Source organism: Pleurodeles waltl, chromosome 3_1 (genome assembly GCF_031143425.1).
Source record: "Pleurodeles waltl isolate 20211129_DDA chromosome 3_1, aPleWal1.hap1.20221129, whole genome shotgun sequence".
In the NCBI taxonomy this organism is placed as follows: domain Eukaryota; kingdom Metazoa; phylum Chordata; class Amphibia; order Caudata; family Salamandridae; genus Pleurodeles; species Pleurodeles waltl.
The window spans coordinates 1,900,675,382-1,900,689,586 of NC_090440.1; positions in this window are offsets into that span (position 1 = coordinate 1,900,675,382).

Here is a 14,205-nt window from a genome sequence, read left to right on the forward strand (position 1 = left end):
GGGTAGCCCTTAAATACTAAATTTAAGGGCGTGTTTAGGTCTGGGGGGTTAGTAGCCAATGGCTACTAGCCCTGAGGGTGGGTACACCCTCTTTGTGCCTCCTCCCAAGGGGAGGGGGTCACAATCCTAACCCTATTGGGGGAATCCTCCATCTGCAAGATGGAGGATTTCTAAAAGTTAGAGTCACTTCAGCTCAGGACACCTTAGGGGCTGTCCTGACTGGCCAGTGACTCCTCCTTGTGGCTTTCTTTGTTCCCTCCAGCCTTGCCGCCAAAAGTGGGGGCCGTGGCCGGAGGGGGCGGGCAACTCCACTAAGCTGGAGTGCCCTGCTGGGCTGTGACAAAGGGGTGAGCCTTTGAGGCTCACCGCCAGGTGTCACAGCTCCTGCCTGGGGGAGGTGTTAGCATCTCCACCCAGTGCAGGCTTTGTTACTGGCCTCAGAGTGACAAAGGCACTCTCCCCATGGGGCCAGCAACATGTCTCTAGTGTGGCAGGCTGCTGGAACTAGTCAGCCTACACAGACAGTCGGTTAAGTTTCAGGGGGCACCTCTAAGGTGCCCTCTGGGGTGTATTTTGCAATAAAATGTACACTGGCATCAGTGTGCATTTATTGTGCTGAGAAGTTTGATACCAAACTTCCCAGTTTTCAGTGTAGCCATTATGGTGCTGTGGAGTTCGTGTTTGACAAACTCCCAGACCATATACTCTTATGGCTACCCTGCACTTACAATGTCTAAGGTTTTGTTTAGACACTGTAGGGGTACCATGCTCATGCACTGGTACCCTCACCTATGGTATAGTGCACCCTGCCTTAGGGCTGTAAGGCCTGCTAGAGGGGTGTCTTACCTATACTGCATAGGCAGTGAGAGGCTGGCATGGCACCCTGAGGGGAGTGCCATGTCGACTTACTCGTTTTGTCTTCACTAGCACACACAAGCTGGCAAGCAGTGTGTCTGTGCTGAGTGAGAGGTCTCCAGGGTGGCATAAGACATGCTGCAGCCCTTAGAGACCTTCCTTGGCATCAGGGCCCTTGGTACTAGAAGTACCAGTTACAAGGGACTTATCTGGATGCCAGGGTCTGCCAATTGTGGATACAAAGTACAGGTTAGGGAAAGAACACTGGTGCTGGGGCCTGGTTAGCAGGCCTCAGCACACTTTCAATTGTAAACATAGCATCAGCAAAGGCAAAAAGTCAGGGGGCAACCATGCCAAGGAGGCATTTCCTTACAGTAAGATAGTGGCAAAAAGAGATAATTCTAATGCTCTATTTTGTGGTAGTGTGGTCGAGCAGTAGGCATATCAGATGGTAGTGTTAAGCATTTGTTGTACACACACAGGCAAAAAATGAGGAACACACACTCAACGACTTACTCCAGGCTAATAGGTTTTTATATAGAAAAATATATTTTCTTAGTTTATTTTAAGAACCACAGGTTCAAGATTTACAAGTAATACTGCAAATGTAAGGTATTTCACTCAGGTATTTTAGGAACTTTGAATAACCACAAAAGCATGTACAGTTTTGACAAAAATTGCAAAAAGCTATTTTGAAAGTGGACAAAAATCAACAGTTCCTGGGGGAGGTAAGTAATTGTTAAGTTCACAGGTAAGAAAAACACTTACAGGGTTCAAAGTTGGGTCTAAGGTAGCCCACGGTTGGCGGTTCAAGGCAACCCCAAAGTTACCACACCAGCAGCTCAGGGCCGGTCAGGTGCAGAGGTCAAAGAGGTGCCCAAAACACATAGGCTTCAATTGAAACAGGGGTGCCCCGGTTCCAGTCTGCAAGGAGGTAAGTACCCGCGTCTTCGGAGGGCAGACCAGGGGGGTTTTGTAGGGCACCAGGGGGGACACAAGCAGGCACAGAAAGTACACCCTCAGCGGCACAGGGGGCAGCCGCCTACAGAGTGCAAACAGGCGTTGGGTTTTGTGTAGAAAGCAATGGGGAGACCCGGGGGTCTCTTCAACGATGCAGGCAGGCACGGGGGCTCCTCGGGGTAGCCACCACCTGGACTAGGCAGAAGGTCGCCTGGGGGCCACTCCTGCACTGGAGTTCGGTTCCTTCAGGTCCTGGGGGCTGCGGGTGCAGTGCTGGTTCCAGGCGTCGGGTTCCTTGTTGCAGGCAGTCGCGGTCAGGGGGAGCCTCTGGATTTCCTCTGCAGGCGTCGCTGTGGGGACTCAGGGGGGGTCAACTGTGGCTACTCACGGGCTCGCAGTTGCCGGGGAGTCCTCCCTGTAGTGTTAGTCTTCAGCAGGTCAAGCCGGGGGCGTCGGGTGCAGAGTGGAAAGTCTCACGCTACAGGCGGGAAACGTGAAGTCTTTAAAGTTGCTTCTTTGTTGCAGAGAGTTGGAGTTTGTTGAACAGGGCCGCTGTTCTCGGGAGCTTCTTGGTCCTTTGGATGCAGGGCAGTCCTCTGAGGCATCAGAGATCGCTGGTCCCTGTTGGATGCGTCGCTGTTGCAGTTTTTGTCGAAGTAGGGAGGCAGGTCGGTGGGGCTGGGGCCAAATCAGTTGTCGTCTCTGTCTTCACTGCAGGGCTTCAGGTCAGCAGTTCTTCTTCTTCTTTAGCTTACAGGAATCTCTCTTCCTCAGTTCTGGGGGGCCCTAAATACTGAATTTAGGGGTGTGTTTAGGTCTGGGAGGGCAGTAGCCAATGGCTACTGTCCTTGAGGGTGTCTACACCCTCTTTCTGCCTCCTCCCTGTGGGGAGGGGGCACATCCCTAATCCTATTGGGGGAGCCCCCCTTCTACAAGATGGAGGATTTCTAAAAGTAAGAGTCACCTCAGCTCAGGACATCTTTGGGGCTGTCCTGACTGGGGAGTGACTCCTCCTTGTTTTCCTCATTATCTCCTCCAGCCTTGCCGCCAAAAGTGGGGGCAGTGGCCGGAGGGGCGGGCATCTCCACTAGCTGGGATGCCCTGTGGCACTGTAACAAAGGGGGTGAGCCTTTGAGGCTCACCACCAGGTGTTACAGTTCCTGGAGGGCGAGGTGAGAAGCACCTCCACCCAGTACAGGCTTGGTTCCTGGCCACAGAGTGACAAAGGCACTCTCCCCATGTGGCCAGCAACATGTCTGGTGTGTGGCAGGCTGGCAAAAACTAGTCAGCCCACACTGGAAGTCGGGTATGTTTTCAGGGGGCATCTCTAAGATGCCCACTGGGTGTATTTTACAATAAAATGCACAATTGCATCAGTGTGCATTTATTGTGCTGAGACGTTTGATACCAAACTTCCCAGTTTTCAGTGTAGCCATTATGGTGCTATGGAGTTCGTGTTTGACAGACTCCCAGACCATATACTCGTATGGCTACCCTGCACTTACAATGTCTACGGTTTTGCTTAGACACTGTAGGGGCATAGTGCTCATGCACATATACCCTCACCTGTGGTATAGTGTACCCTGCCTTAGGGCTGTAAGGAATGCTAGAAGTCTGGACCTGTGGTGGGCACCTCAGACCTCTGTGTCCGAAGGCCTTGCACTACACCTTGGAAAATATAAGGCATGCAGGACATTGCCTCTCTCCTTGAAATTCCTGTTTATGGATTGCAGCCGTGACCCTCCAAACTTTATAAAAGAAGCTTCAACCCACAAGAAAACAATGAACAAGCATTGGCAAAGTCAATAGGACTCACCTTTTTGACTTAGTTTTTGCCTATGTTGTTTTGCATGTGGTTTGCAGCATCAGCAAAATCAAAAGCACTTGGATTGGTTAAAAGAAAAAAGAGAATTGCTTAGTGTGTAATAGCACTTTTGATGTAGCAGAGCACCCAGCAGCTGCCTAGCTTTCTAAAAAAGTGCACTAAATATTTTTAAATGCCCATGGCGGGTTGGGGGAGTAATGAAGGAGTGAGTCAAGGGGTATAAAATAGAAATAAAGGCGGGTGGGGTTGGGGAGAAGCAAAGCAGCACAAGAGTGACCGAGGAACACAGTCCTGTGGAAAGAAGTCGAAAAGAGGCAGAGCTGCACATGAAAGAGAATGCAGAAGGTTGGGAGAAGCACATGAGGTAAAGAGCAGCACAGAGCGCACATTGTGTGGCAGCAGGTGTTTGGTAAAGGGAAGCAGCATATGAGAGAGAGCTAGAATACACATGTAATCTCATGGAGTGCTGCTAGAAAAAGAAAACAGTAGCTCCCTAAATGCGAGCAGTAGGATAAAAGCCATCCAATCAAAAGTATGATAATGAGAATATGCTTTGGACAAGTACAAACAGAAGAAGGGGGATGCAAGCCATCCAATACAAAGCAAGCAAATGAGTCTGACAATAAAAGAATTGTAAGCAATGGGCGGGCTCCAAATCATCTGTAAGTTTTTGGCACACAATAGGTGTTTTCAATCAGATAGCTTGCACTGTTTGGTACATGTAGGAAAATGGCTCCTTGTTGCAGTTGCCCCCCCCCACACTTTTTGCCTGACATTGATGCTGACTTGACTGAGAGTGTGCTGGGACCATGCTAACTAGGCCCCAGCACCAGTGTTCTTTCACTGAAAACGTACCATTGTTTCCACAATTGGCACACCCCTGGCACCCAGATAAGATAAGTCCCTTGTAAAAGGTACCAGTGGTACCAAGGGCCCTGTGACCAGGGAAGGTCCCTAAGGGCTGCAGCATGTGTTGTTCCACCCTAAGGGACCCCTCACCTGACACATGCACACTACCATTGCAGATTGTGTGTGTTGGTGGTGTAAAAAAGGCAAAGTCGACCTTGCATTCCCCTCAGAATGCCATGCACACAAAATACTACCTGTGGCATAGATAAGTCACCCCTCTAGCAGGCCTTAAAGCCCTAAGTCAGGGTGAACTATACCACAGGTGAGGGCATAGCTGCATGAGCAATATGCCCCTACAGTGTCTAATTCCATTCTTAGACATTGTAAGTACAGTGTGGCCACCGTGTGGTATATGGTCTAGGAGTTTGTCAAAAACAAACTCAACAGTTACATAATGGCTACACTGAACACTCAGAAGTTTGGTATCACACTTCTCAGCATAATAAACCCACACTGATGCCAGTGCTGGTTTTATTAAACAATGCACACATAGGGCATCTTAGAGATGCCCCCTGTATTTTCCCCAATCCTTCAGTGCAGGACTGACTGGTCTGTGCCAGCCTGCCACCGAGAGACGAGTTTCTGGCTCCCTGGGGTGAGAGCCTTTGTGCTCTCTGAGGCCAGAAACAAAGCCTGCACTGGGTGGAGGTGCTTCACACCTCCCCCCTGCAGGAACTGTAACACCTAGCAGTGAGCCTCAAAGGTTCAGGCTTCATGTTACAATGCCCCAGGGCACTCCAGCTAGTGGAGATGCCCGCCCCCCAGACACAGCCCCCACTTTTACCGGCAAGTCTAGGGAGATAATGTGAAAAACAAGGAGGACTCACCCCCTCAGACAGGTCCATCGCTAAGGTGACCAGAGCTGATGTGACCCCCTCTTTAGAAAATCCTCTGTCTTGCCTTGGAGGATTGAGCCCAATAGGATTAGGGATGTGCCCCCCTCCCAAAAAGGAGAGGAGGTGCAAGGAGGGTGTAGCCACCCTCAGGGACAGTAGCCATTGGCTACTGCCCTCCAGCCCTAAACACACCCCTAAATTTAGTATTTAGGGGTGACCCTGAACCCAGGAAATAAGGTTCCTGACGAGCTACAAAGAGGAAGGACTGCTGACCTGAAAACCCCACAGAGAAGAAGGAGACGACAACTGCTTTGGTCCCAGCCCTACCGGCCTGTCTCCAGATTCAAAGAACCTGCAACATCGACACATCCAGCAGGGCCAGCGACCTCTGCTAACTCAGAGGACTGCCCTGCAAACCCAAAGGACCAAGAAAATCCCTTGTACAGTGGCTCTGTCCAAAGCAACAAAGAAGAAATCATCTTTAAAGGGACTCTCACCTCACTCCTGAAGCGTGAGTCCCCAACACTCTGCAACTGACACCCCCGGCCCGTGTCCAGAGAAACCAACACTGCAGCTAGGACCCCCAGGTGACTCCCACAATGTGTCCACCATGAGACAACCTCCCTGCACCCCCATGGCGACGCCTGCAGAGAGAATCCAGAGGATCCCCCTGACTGCGACTGCCCGGTAACAAAGAATCCGACACCTGGGAGAAGCAGTGCACCTTCAGCCCCCAGGCCTGAGAGGAGCCAACTACCAGTGCAGAAGTGACCAGCGGGCAGCCATTATCTTTGCCCAGTCAGTGGCTTGCTTAAGAAGCCCCCCTGTGCCCTGCCTGCATCGCCAGAGTGACCCCCGGGTCCCTCCATTGATTTCAATAGAAGACCCGACGCTGTGTTTGCACTCTGCACCTGGCTGCCCCTGTGCCGTTGAGGGTGTATTTTGTGTGACTGTTTGGGACCCCCCCCCAGCGCTACAAAACTCCCTGGTCTGCTCCCCGAGGACGCAGGTACTTACCTGCTAGCAGACTGGAACCAGAGCACCCTAGTCTCCATAGGCACCTATATTATATGGGCCCCTATTTGTCCTCTGCACCTGACCGGCCCTGTGTTGCTGGTGCTGGTGTTTGGGGTTGACTTGAACCCCCAACGGTGGGCTGCCTATGCCCTGGAGACTGAACTTGTAAGTGCTTTACTTACCTGCTAAACTAACTTGTACTTACCTCCCCCAGCAACTGTTGAATTTTGCAATGTCCACTTTTAAAATAGCTTATTGCCATTTTATGCCAAACTGTGTACATTACTGTTTTTCAGTCAAAGTTCTATATTTACCTATGCCACATACCTTACAATTTATGTACTTACTTGAATTCTGAATCTTGTGGTTCTAAAATAAATTAAGAAAAGATTATCCTTCTATATCAAAACCTTTTGGCCTGGAGTTAAGTCTTTCAGTGTGTGTTCCCATTTATCAAGAACCGTGTCAGGCCATGAAAAAAGGGATTTCTGATAGACCTAGTATCACATATAGCAGGGGGCGTAGAAAATGCAACCGGCTATGCCACAGCTTCATGCCATCTATAATGAAGGAAACATGGTTACCCAAACCACCCAGTGGCCTCCACAAAAGTGGGCATTGCAACATTTGCTGTTATGTGAAAGACAAAATAGCTACCTTCCAATATAACACCAAAATATCTTACAGGATCTCTAAGTTTATGAACTGTAATACCAGACATATAGTATATTGTATAATATGTGTTTGTCAGCGTATTTATGTGGATAGCACCATCAGGCCTTTCAAAGAAAGAATTCAAGAGCATATTAGGGCTAATATGCATAACAATAAGGATTATCCTTTTGCAATCCATTACAAATCCACACATGGGCAGAGAGAAGTTCCGGGGATTACTGTGTTCATGGTATTGATACATTAAGTACCGGCCCACGAGGTGGAGACAGGACCCTAGTGAAGTGATAAGCTGTGTGCCTTTGGTGCCTCTCTATTGCTAGGTGGTAGGCTCCAGCTATACCCAGACAGGATCATACTTGAACAAAAGGAGGACTGATTATCATTTAAATTTGGCCTTTGTTTTGGGCTCAGCTGAAATCTAAAACAATCTAAAAATAAGAGTCTCCTTGATGCCTGCATGTTGCTGCTCCTACCAGAAAGCAGACAACATGTGGGTGCTGCTAAATTGTGTCCAATTGTTGGCACATTGCACTGGCACAAATCCAGCATAATTCACTGGGGCCAGACCGATCCCTAATCCGGCTTAATAATAGCTGCCAGATCCAGTGGGATTCCCCTTCACTCCAGCACAGATTTGAAAATATTTGATTGGTATTGCAGTAGTGTTTGCACCACAGTCTGATTTAGTGCTAAGTGTGTAAAACAAAAAGAAAATTAGGTGGCAGATGGTACACGCAAACAGACAGTGCTGACTTTTCACCAACACAACACAGAAATATCCTGTACACTACTACAAATAAACAACCGGAAGTGCTGGTGTGTGTTACACGTGCATGCATGTGCCTCCAAAATGCGATGAATATTTCTCTTTAGATCTCAGCCCTAGACGGCACGCATGTAATGTCTTGAAAAGAGACCTGTTGTATGTACTTTGTGGGCTTCAGCGCGCCCATAGGATCCCATTTACTGGCTCCCCATTTGTCAATGGCATGCACGCGTCATGCTTTTTCCCTTCTTTAGCCCTCCCCGACCAGCTACTACTATTCACGCTAACCGGCCATTTTAGGAAATGTTTTTTTTTTTCTTTCTTTTATTTGGTTTAACAGCACTCTAGACAGTGCTTGTTCTTTTTACAGCTGCTCACACTTTGCTTTTATGAGCACTTAAACCGTTCCAACATACCAGCATAATGTTGACGCTTTTATGCCACATTGGCAGCAATCCGTTGTTTATCTTTCACCTTATTTATTCACACTCGATTTTCGGTGTCTTGCTTTACACTTGTACTAAGCCGGGCTTGTGGCATTACGGGACATGCCGCACAGGTTAGTTTGAAAGAACGTCTGTCAGTTACACTGTTGATGTGTTTGATATATATATATATATATATATATATATATATATATATATATATATATATATATATATATATATGTGAGATATAGATATATATATATATATAAAATCACAATTTGTTACTTAATCTTTTTATATATGCCAGATGTCCCCCATCGCCATCACTTTACCTCCAACCTCAACGTCTGTGACTTATACTTCCAGTTCCATCTGCCCCCGCTATGTTACCACTTCCCCCGATGCTGTAGGAAATGCCACCCCACACCTTATGCTCACAGATGGCAAAAAAAAATTAACCTTAACAAAAACAATAGTTTTTGTGTTGCAGAGACCTAATGCTTATTTTTATTTACTAATTCTAATGCTCTGAATATTGTTGGTCCATAGCAGTTGGGTTCAAATTCTACACCCGTGAATTTTCAAAAGCAGACTACTAAATTAGTGCATGCATTTTGCAGCTGATTAAGGTTTGCACGTCCAAGAATATCAAATCTTGTGAAATTTGCATGTTGCTACCTATTACCTAATGCACATAACACTTTGCTGCATTTTTCTCCATTGCAACAGGATTTAACAGCTGCAAATCCTGTGACCAACTCCTGATTCTTGAAAGCACATTGAAGTTTGTGTTTGCTGTCTGATCTTCAGTGTCTGAACAGTTTGCTTTGTTGCTTCTTTGAATATAATTACATTTTAGTTTGCTTCATTGGTGTGCGTTTTGCAAATTGAAGTCACTTTATTTTTGCTTGTTTCCCCATGTAGGTTGTTCTTGTCCAATCTGTGAGGCTTGTGTTCCTTAAGTTGTTTAAGTTTCAATTTAAATTATTTGACTTTTTTCAGAATTTCTGCCACTGAATTTGTTTTTCAGTTTTTTTGTAAAATACTTTTGTAAGCCACTCTCACTTACAAGGCATTCAATTCTCATTTCCTGTTCATGTGAAAATTATCAGCAACCTTACTGAATAGACCCCACACACAGTATTTAGCAAGAAAGGTTTTAGACATGAAACAGACATTGCCTGTCAAATAACTGCAGTCAAGGACAGGACTTAAGTCAGAAAAATGGAGGCGAGCTCTGCGGTTGGTTCAGATACAGCCTGCATCTGATGGAGAGGATCACAAATCAGAATCTCAAAGTGTTTTTTCAGTTGGCAAAGTCCTATTTCCATAAGATGACTCCTCTTCAACTGATTCTGAAGAAAACTGCCATACAATCATAGCAAAGCAGTTGTGATGCCCCTTCACAAGCACAACCTGTGCCCTAAACTGCCATGCTAGTATAGAAAATCAGTTGTGATGTCCTTTCACAAGTGTACCCTGTGCTCTAAGTGCAACAGCTTATCACAATTGAGAATGCAAACCGGTGAAGCATAGAAGACAAAAAGGGTGCTTATGGGGCAGTCCCTCAATACATTTCCGTCTCTAATTCACCCTTTCTGTAGAAGCTGGCTTCAATTAAAAATTAGGGGGAATATTTAAGAGTCCCTTGTGCCACCAGAGCATCACTTTTCGTGATGCTCCGGTGGTGCTAAGCACTGTTCGATATTTACAAGGAGGTGTAATGCCACTTCTTTGTTGTGTTACGCCTCCTTGTAAATGTGGGCCCCTCCAATGCACTTTTCTCCATCAGAGGTGTGTGCCATAGGTGTTGCGGTGGGCGTTCCACTGGAACACCCATTGCTTTCGACACTGCCTTAGAGTTACGAGTTGTTGTAAACCTGAGGCAGCCCCAAAAACTAACGCCACCCCAGGGGTGACGTTAGCATGGCAAAACGAGGAGGAATTATTTTATTCCTCCTCGTTTTTTGCCTTTTCTATGTGTGCTGCGTTCTGAAGCACACAGAAGAAGCAAAATGCCATGGACGATTGTTTTCGTGCAGGAAGGGACACCTTCCTGCACATACACATTCATCTAAAATTACGTTTTAATACTTCTATGCGTGCTGCATTTTTCTGCACACATGGAAGTGCCAAACAGCCATTATATATTGTTTATATGTAGGAAGGGACACCTTCCAGCACATAAACAATCTATCCCCTCAACACAGACACCCTTGCACTATGGTGCAGGGATGCCTGCCTTGGCGCTAGGCAGCTTAACTCAGCGCCAGCACAGGAGGAAACACAGGTGTGCGCCATATTCCTCTAAATACGGCGCACCTCTGTGTTTCTAAAGTGGTGCAGCATGGCACAGGGCCACTTTAACATAAATCTGGGCCAAATTTATTTTGCTTACTGACGACCCACTTGTTGTGGGTGACAAGTTAATCAAGGAAACTGCAGCAAAAACATTTGCATGTTGAAAAGTTGTTGAGGGAGAACGGAGGCTCCCTGGAGCCTCATTCTCACACTTGAGGCCTCCCATTTCACTTTGCTTTTTTTGGGGCCTTAAATTGTTCATGAAAATAGTGAGCAAACCATCAGTACAGTTTTACCGGTCTTCCCTCAAGGTTTCGGCAACACTGAGCCTCCCTTCTCATCTGAGATCAGCAGAGATCTGTACATGCTGCATTTCAATTATTACTCTGCAGGATTCCACTAGGCCATGATGAATTGTTAAAAATTCAGCCTGTTGTGGAAAATCTCTGCTAGCTTTCCTGAGCTTTTTACTACAGGGACGAATACAGCAGTTTACTTACATGCCTGATCCTTTACAAAGGGTGGCTGCTGATTGAGATATATATATTACTTCCAGCAAGAGAACTTGCTGTGGCATCAAGTTTTGTATGCTGGGCGAGAGTTCCACTCGTTAAGCATACTGTACAGTTTGAGTGTGTATCTTGAAAAGGACGTCAGTATAAATCCTACTGGTTCACATTACTCAATCACTGTAGGAAGTTGGCTCTGTATATACTATTTCAAAGGAAGGAATACTGTAGTGTGCACAGAGTCTAAGGGTTCCCCTTAGAGGTAAGATAGTGGCAAAAAGAGATCATTCTAATGCTCTAATTTGTGGTAGTGTGGTCGAGCAGTAGGCTTATCAGATGGTAGTGTTAAGCATTTGTTGTACACACACAGGCAATAAATGAGGAACACACACTCAAAGACTTACTCCACGCTAATAGGTTTTTAGATAGAAAAATATATTTTCTTAGTTTATTTTAAGAACCACAGGTTCAAGATTTACAAGTAATACTTCAAATGAAAGGTATTTCACTCAGGTATTTTAGGAACTTTGAATAATCACAAAAGCATTACAGTTTTGACATAAATTGCAAAAAGCTATTTTGAAAGTGGACACAGTGCAAAAATCAACAGTTCCTGGGGGAGGTAAGTAATTGTTAAGTTCACAGGTAAGTAAAACACTTACAGGGTTCAAAGTTGGGTCCAAGGTAGCCCACCGTTGGCGGTTCAAGGCAACCCCAAAGTTACCACACCAGCAGCTCAGGGCCGGTCAGGTGCAGAGGTCAAAGATGTGACCAAAACACATAGGCTTCAATGGAAACAGGGGTGCTCTGGTTCCAGTCTGCCAGGAGGTAAGTACCCGCGTCTTCGGAGGGCAGACCAGGGGGGTTTTGTAGGGCACCAGGGGGGACACAAGCAGGCACAGAAAGTACACACTCAGCGGCACAAGGGGCGGCCGGCTACAGAGTGCAAACAGGCGTCGGGTTTTGTGTAGAAAGCAATGGGGAGACCCGGGGGTCTCTTCAACGATGCAGGCAGGCACGGGGGCTCCCGGGGTAGCCACCACCTGGGCTAGGCAGAGGGTCGCCTGGGGGCCGCTCCTGCACTGGAGTTTGGTTCCTTCAGGTCCTGGGGGCTGCGGGTGCAGTGCTGGTTCCAGGCGTCGGGTTCCTCGTTGTAGGCAGTCGCGGTCAGGGGGAGCCTCTGGATTTCCTCTGCAGGCATCGCTGTGGGGGACTCAGTGGGGGTCAACTCTGGCTACTCACGGGCTCGCAGTTGCCGGGGAGTCCTCCCTGTAGTGTTAGTTTTCAGCAGGTCAAGCCGGGGGCGTCGGGTGCAGAGTGGAAAGTCTCACGCTACAGGCGGGAAACGTGAAGTCTTTAAAGTTGCTTCTTTGGTGCAGAGAGTTGCAGTTTGTTGAACAGGGCCGCTGTTCTCGGGAGCTTCTTGGTCCTTTGGATGCAGGGCAGTCCTCTGAGGCTTCAGAGGTCGCTGGTCCCTGTTGGATGCGTCGCTGTTGCAGTTTTTGTCGAAGTAGGGAGACAGGCCGGTGGGGCTGGGGCCAAATCAGTTGTCGTCTCAGTCTTCACTGCAGGGCTTCAGTTCAGCAGCCCTTCTTCTTCTTTAGGTTGCAGGAATCGCTCTTCCTCAGTTCTGGGGGCCCTAAATACTGAATTTAGGGGTGTGTTTAGGTCTGGGAGGCAGTACACCCTCTTTCTGCCTCCTCCCTGTTGGAAGGGGGGCACATCCCTAATCCTATTGGGGGAATCCCCCTTCTACAAGATGGAGGATTTCTAAAAGTAAGAGTCACCTCAGCTCAGGACACCTTAGGGGCTGTCCTGACTGGGGAGTGACTCCTCCTTGTTTTCCTCATTATCTCCTCCAGCCTTGCCGCCAAAAGTGGGGGCAGTGGCCAGAGGGGAGCTGGGATGCCCGTCTGTGGCACTGTAACAAAGGGGGTGAGCCTTTGAGGCTCACCGCCAGGTGTTACAGATCCTGCAGGGGGAGATGAGAAGCACCTCCACCCAGTACATGCTTGGGTCCTGGCCACAGAGTGACAAAGGCACTCTCCCCATGTGGCCAGCAACATGTCTGGTGTGTGGCAGGCTGGCAAAAACTAGTCAGCCCACACTGGAAGTCGGGTATGTTTTCAGGAGGCATCTCTAAGATGCCCTCTGGGTGTAGTTTACAATAAAGTGCACACTGGCATCAGCTGAGAAGTTTGATACCAAACTTCCCAGTTTTCAGTGTAGCCATTATGGTGCTATGGAGTTCGTGTTTGACAGACTCCCAGACCATATACTCTTATGGCTACCCTGCACTTACAATGTCTAAGGTTTTGCTTAGACACTGTAGGGGCATAGTGCTCATGCACATATACCCTCACCTGTGGTATAGTGTACCCTGCCTTAGGGCTGTAAGGAATGCTAGAGGTCTGGACCTGTGGTGGGCACCTCAGACCTCTGTGTCCGAAGGCCTTGCACCACACCTTGGAAAATATAAGGCATGCAGGACATTGCCTCTCTCCTTGAAATTCCTGTTTATGGATTGCAGCCGTGACCCTCCAAACTTTATAAAAGAAGCTTCAACCCACAAGAAAACAATGAACAAGCATTGGCAAAGTCAATAGAACTCACCTTTTTGACTTAGTTTTTGCCTATGTTGTTTTGCATGTGGTTTGCAGCATCAGCAAATTCAAAAGCACTTGGATTGGTTAAAAGAAAAAAGAGAATTGCTTAGTGTGTAATAGCACTTTTGATGTAGCAGAGCACCCGGCAGTGGCCTGGCCTTCTAAAAAAGTACACTAAATTTTTTAAATGCCCATGGCGGGTTGGGGAGTAATGAAGGAGTGAGTCAAGGGGTATAAAATAGAAATAAAGACGGGTGGGGTTGGGGAGAAGCAAAGCAGCACAAGAGTGACCGAGGAACACAGTCCTGTGGAAAGAAGTCAACAAGAGGCAGAGCTGAACATGAAAGAGAATGCAGAAGGTTGGGAGAAGCACATGAGGTAAGGAGCAGCACAGAGCGCAAATTGTGTGGCAGCAGGTGTTTTGGAAAGGGAAGCAGCATATGAGGGAGAGCTAGAAAACACATGTAATCTCACGGAGTGCTGAAGGAAAAAAAAAACAGTAGCTCCCTAAATGTGAG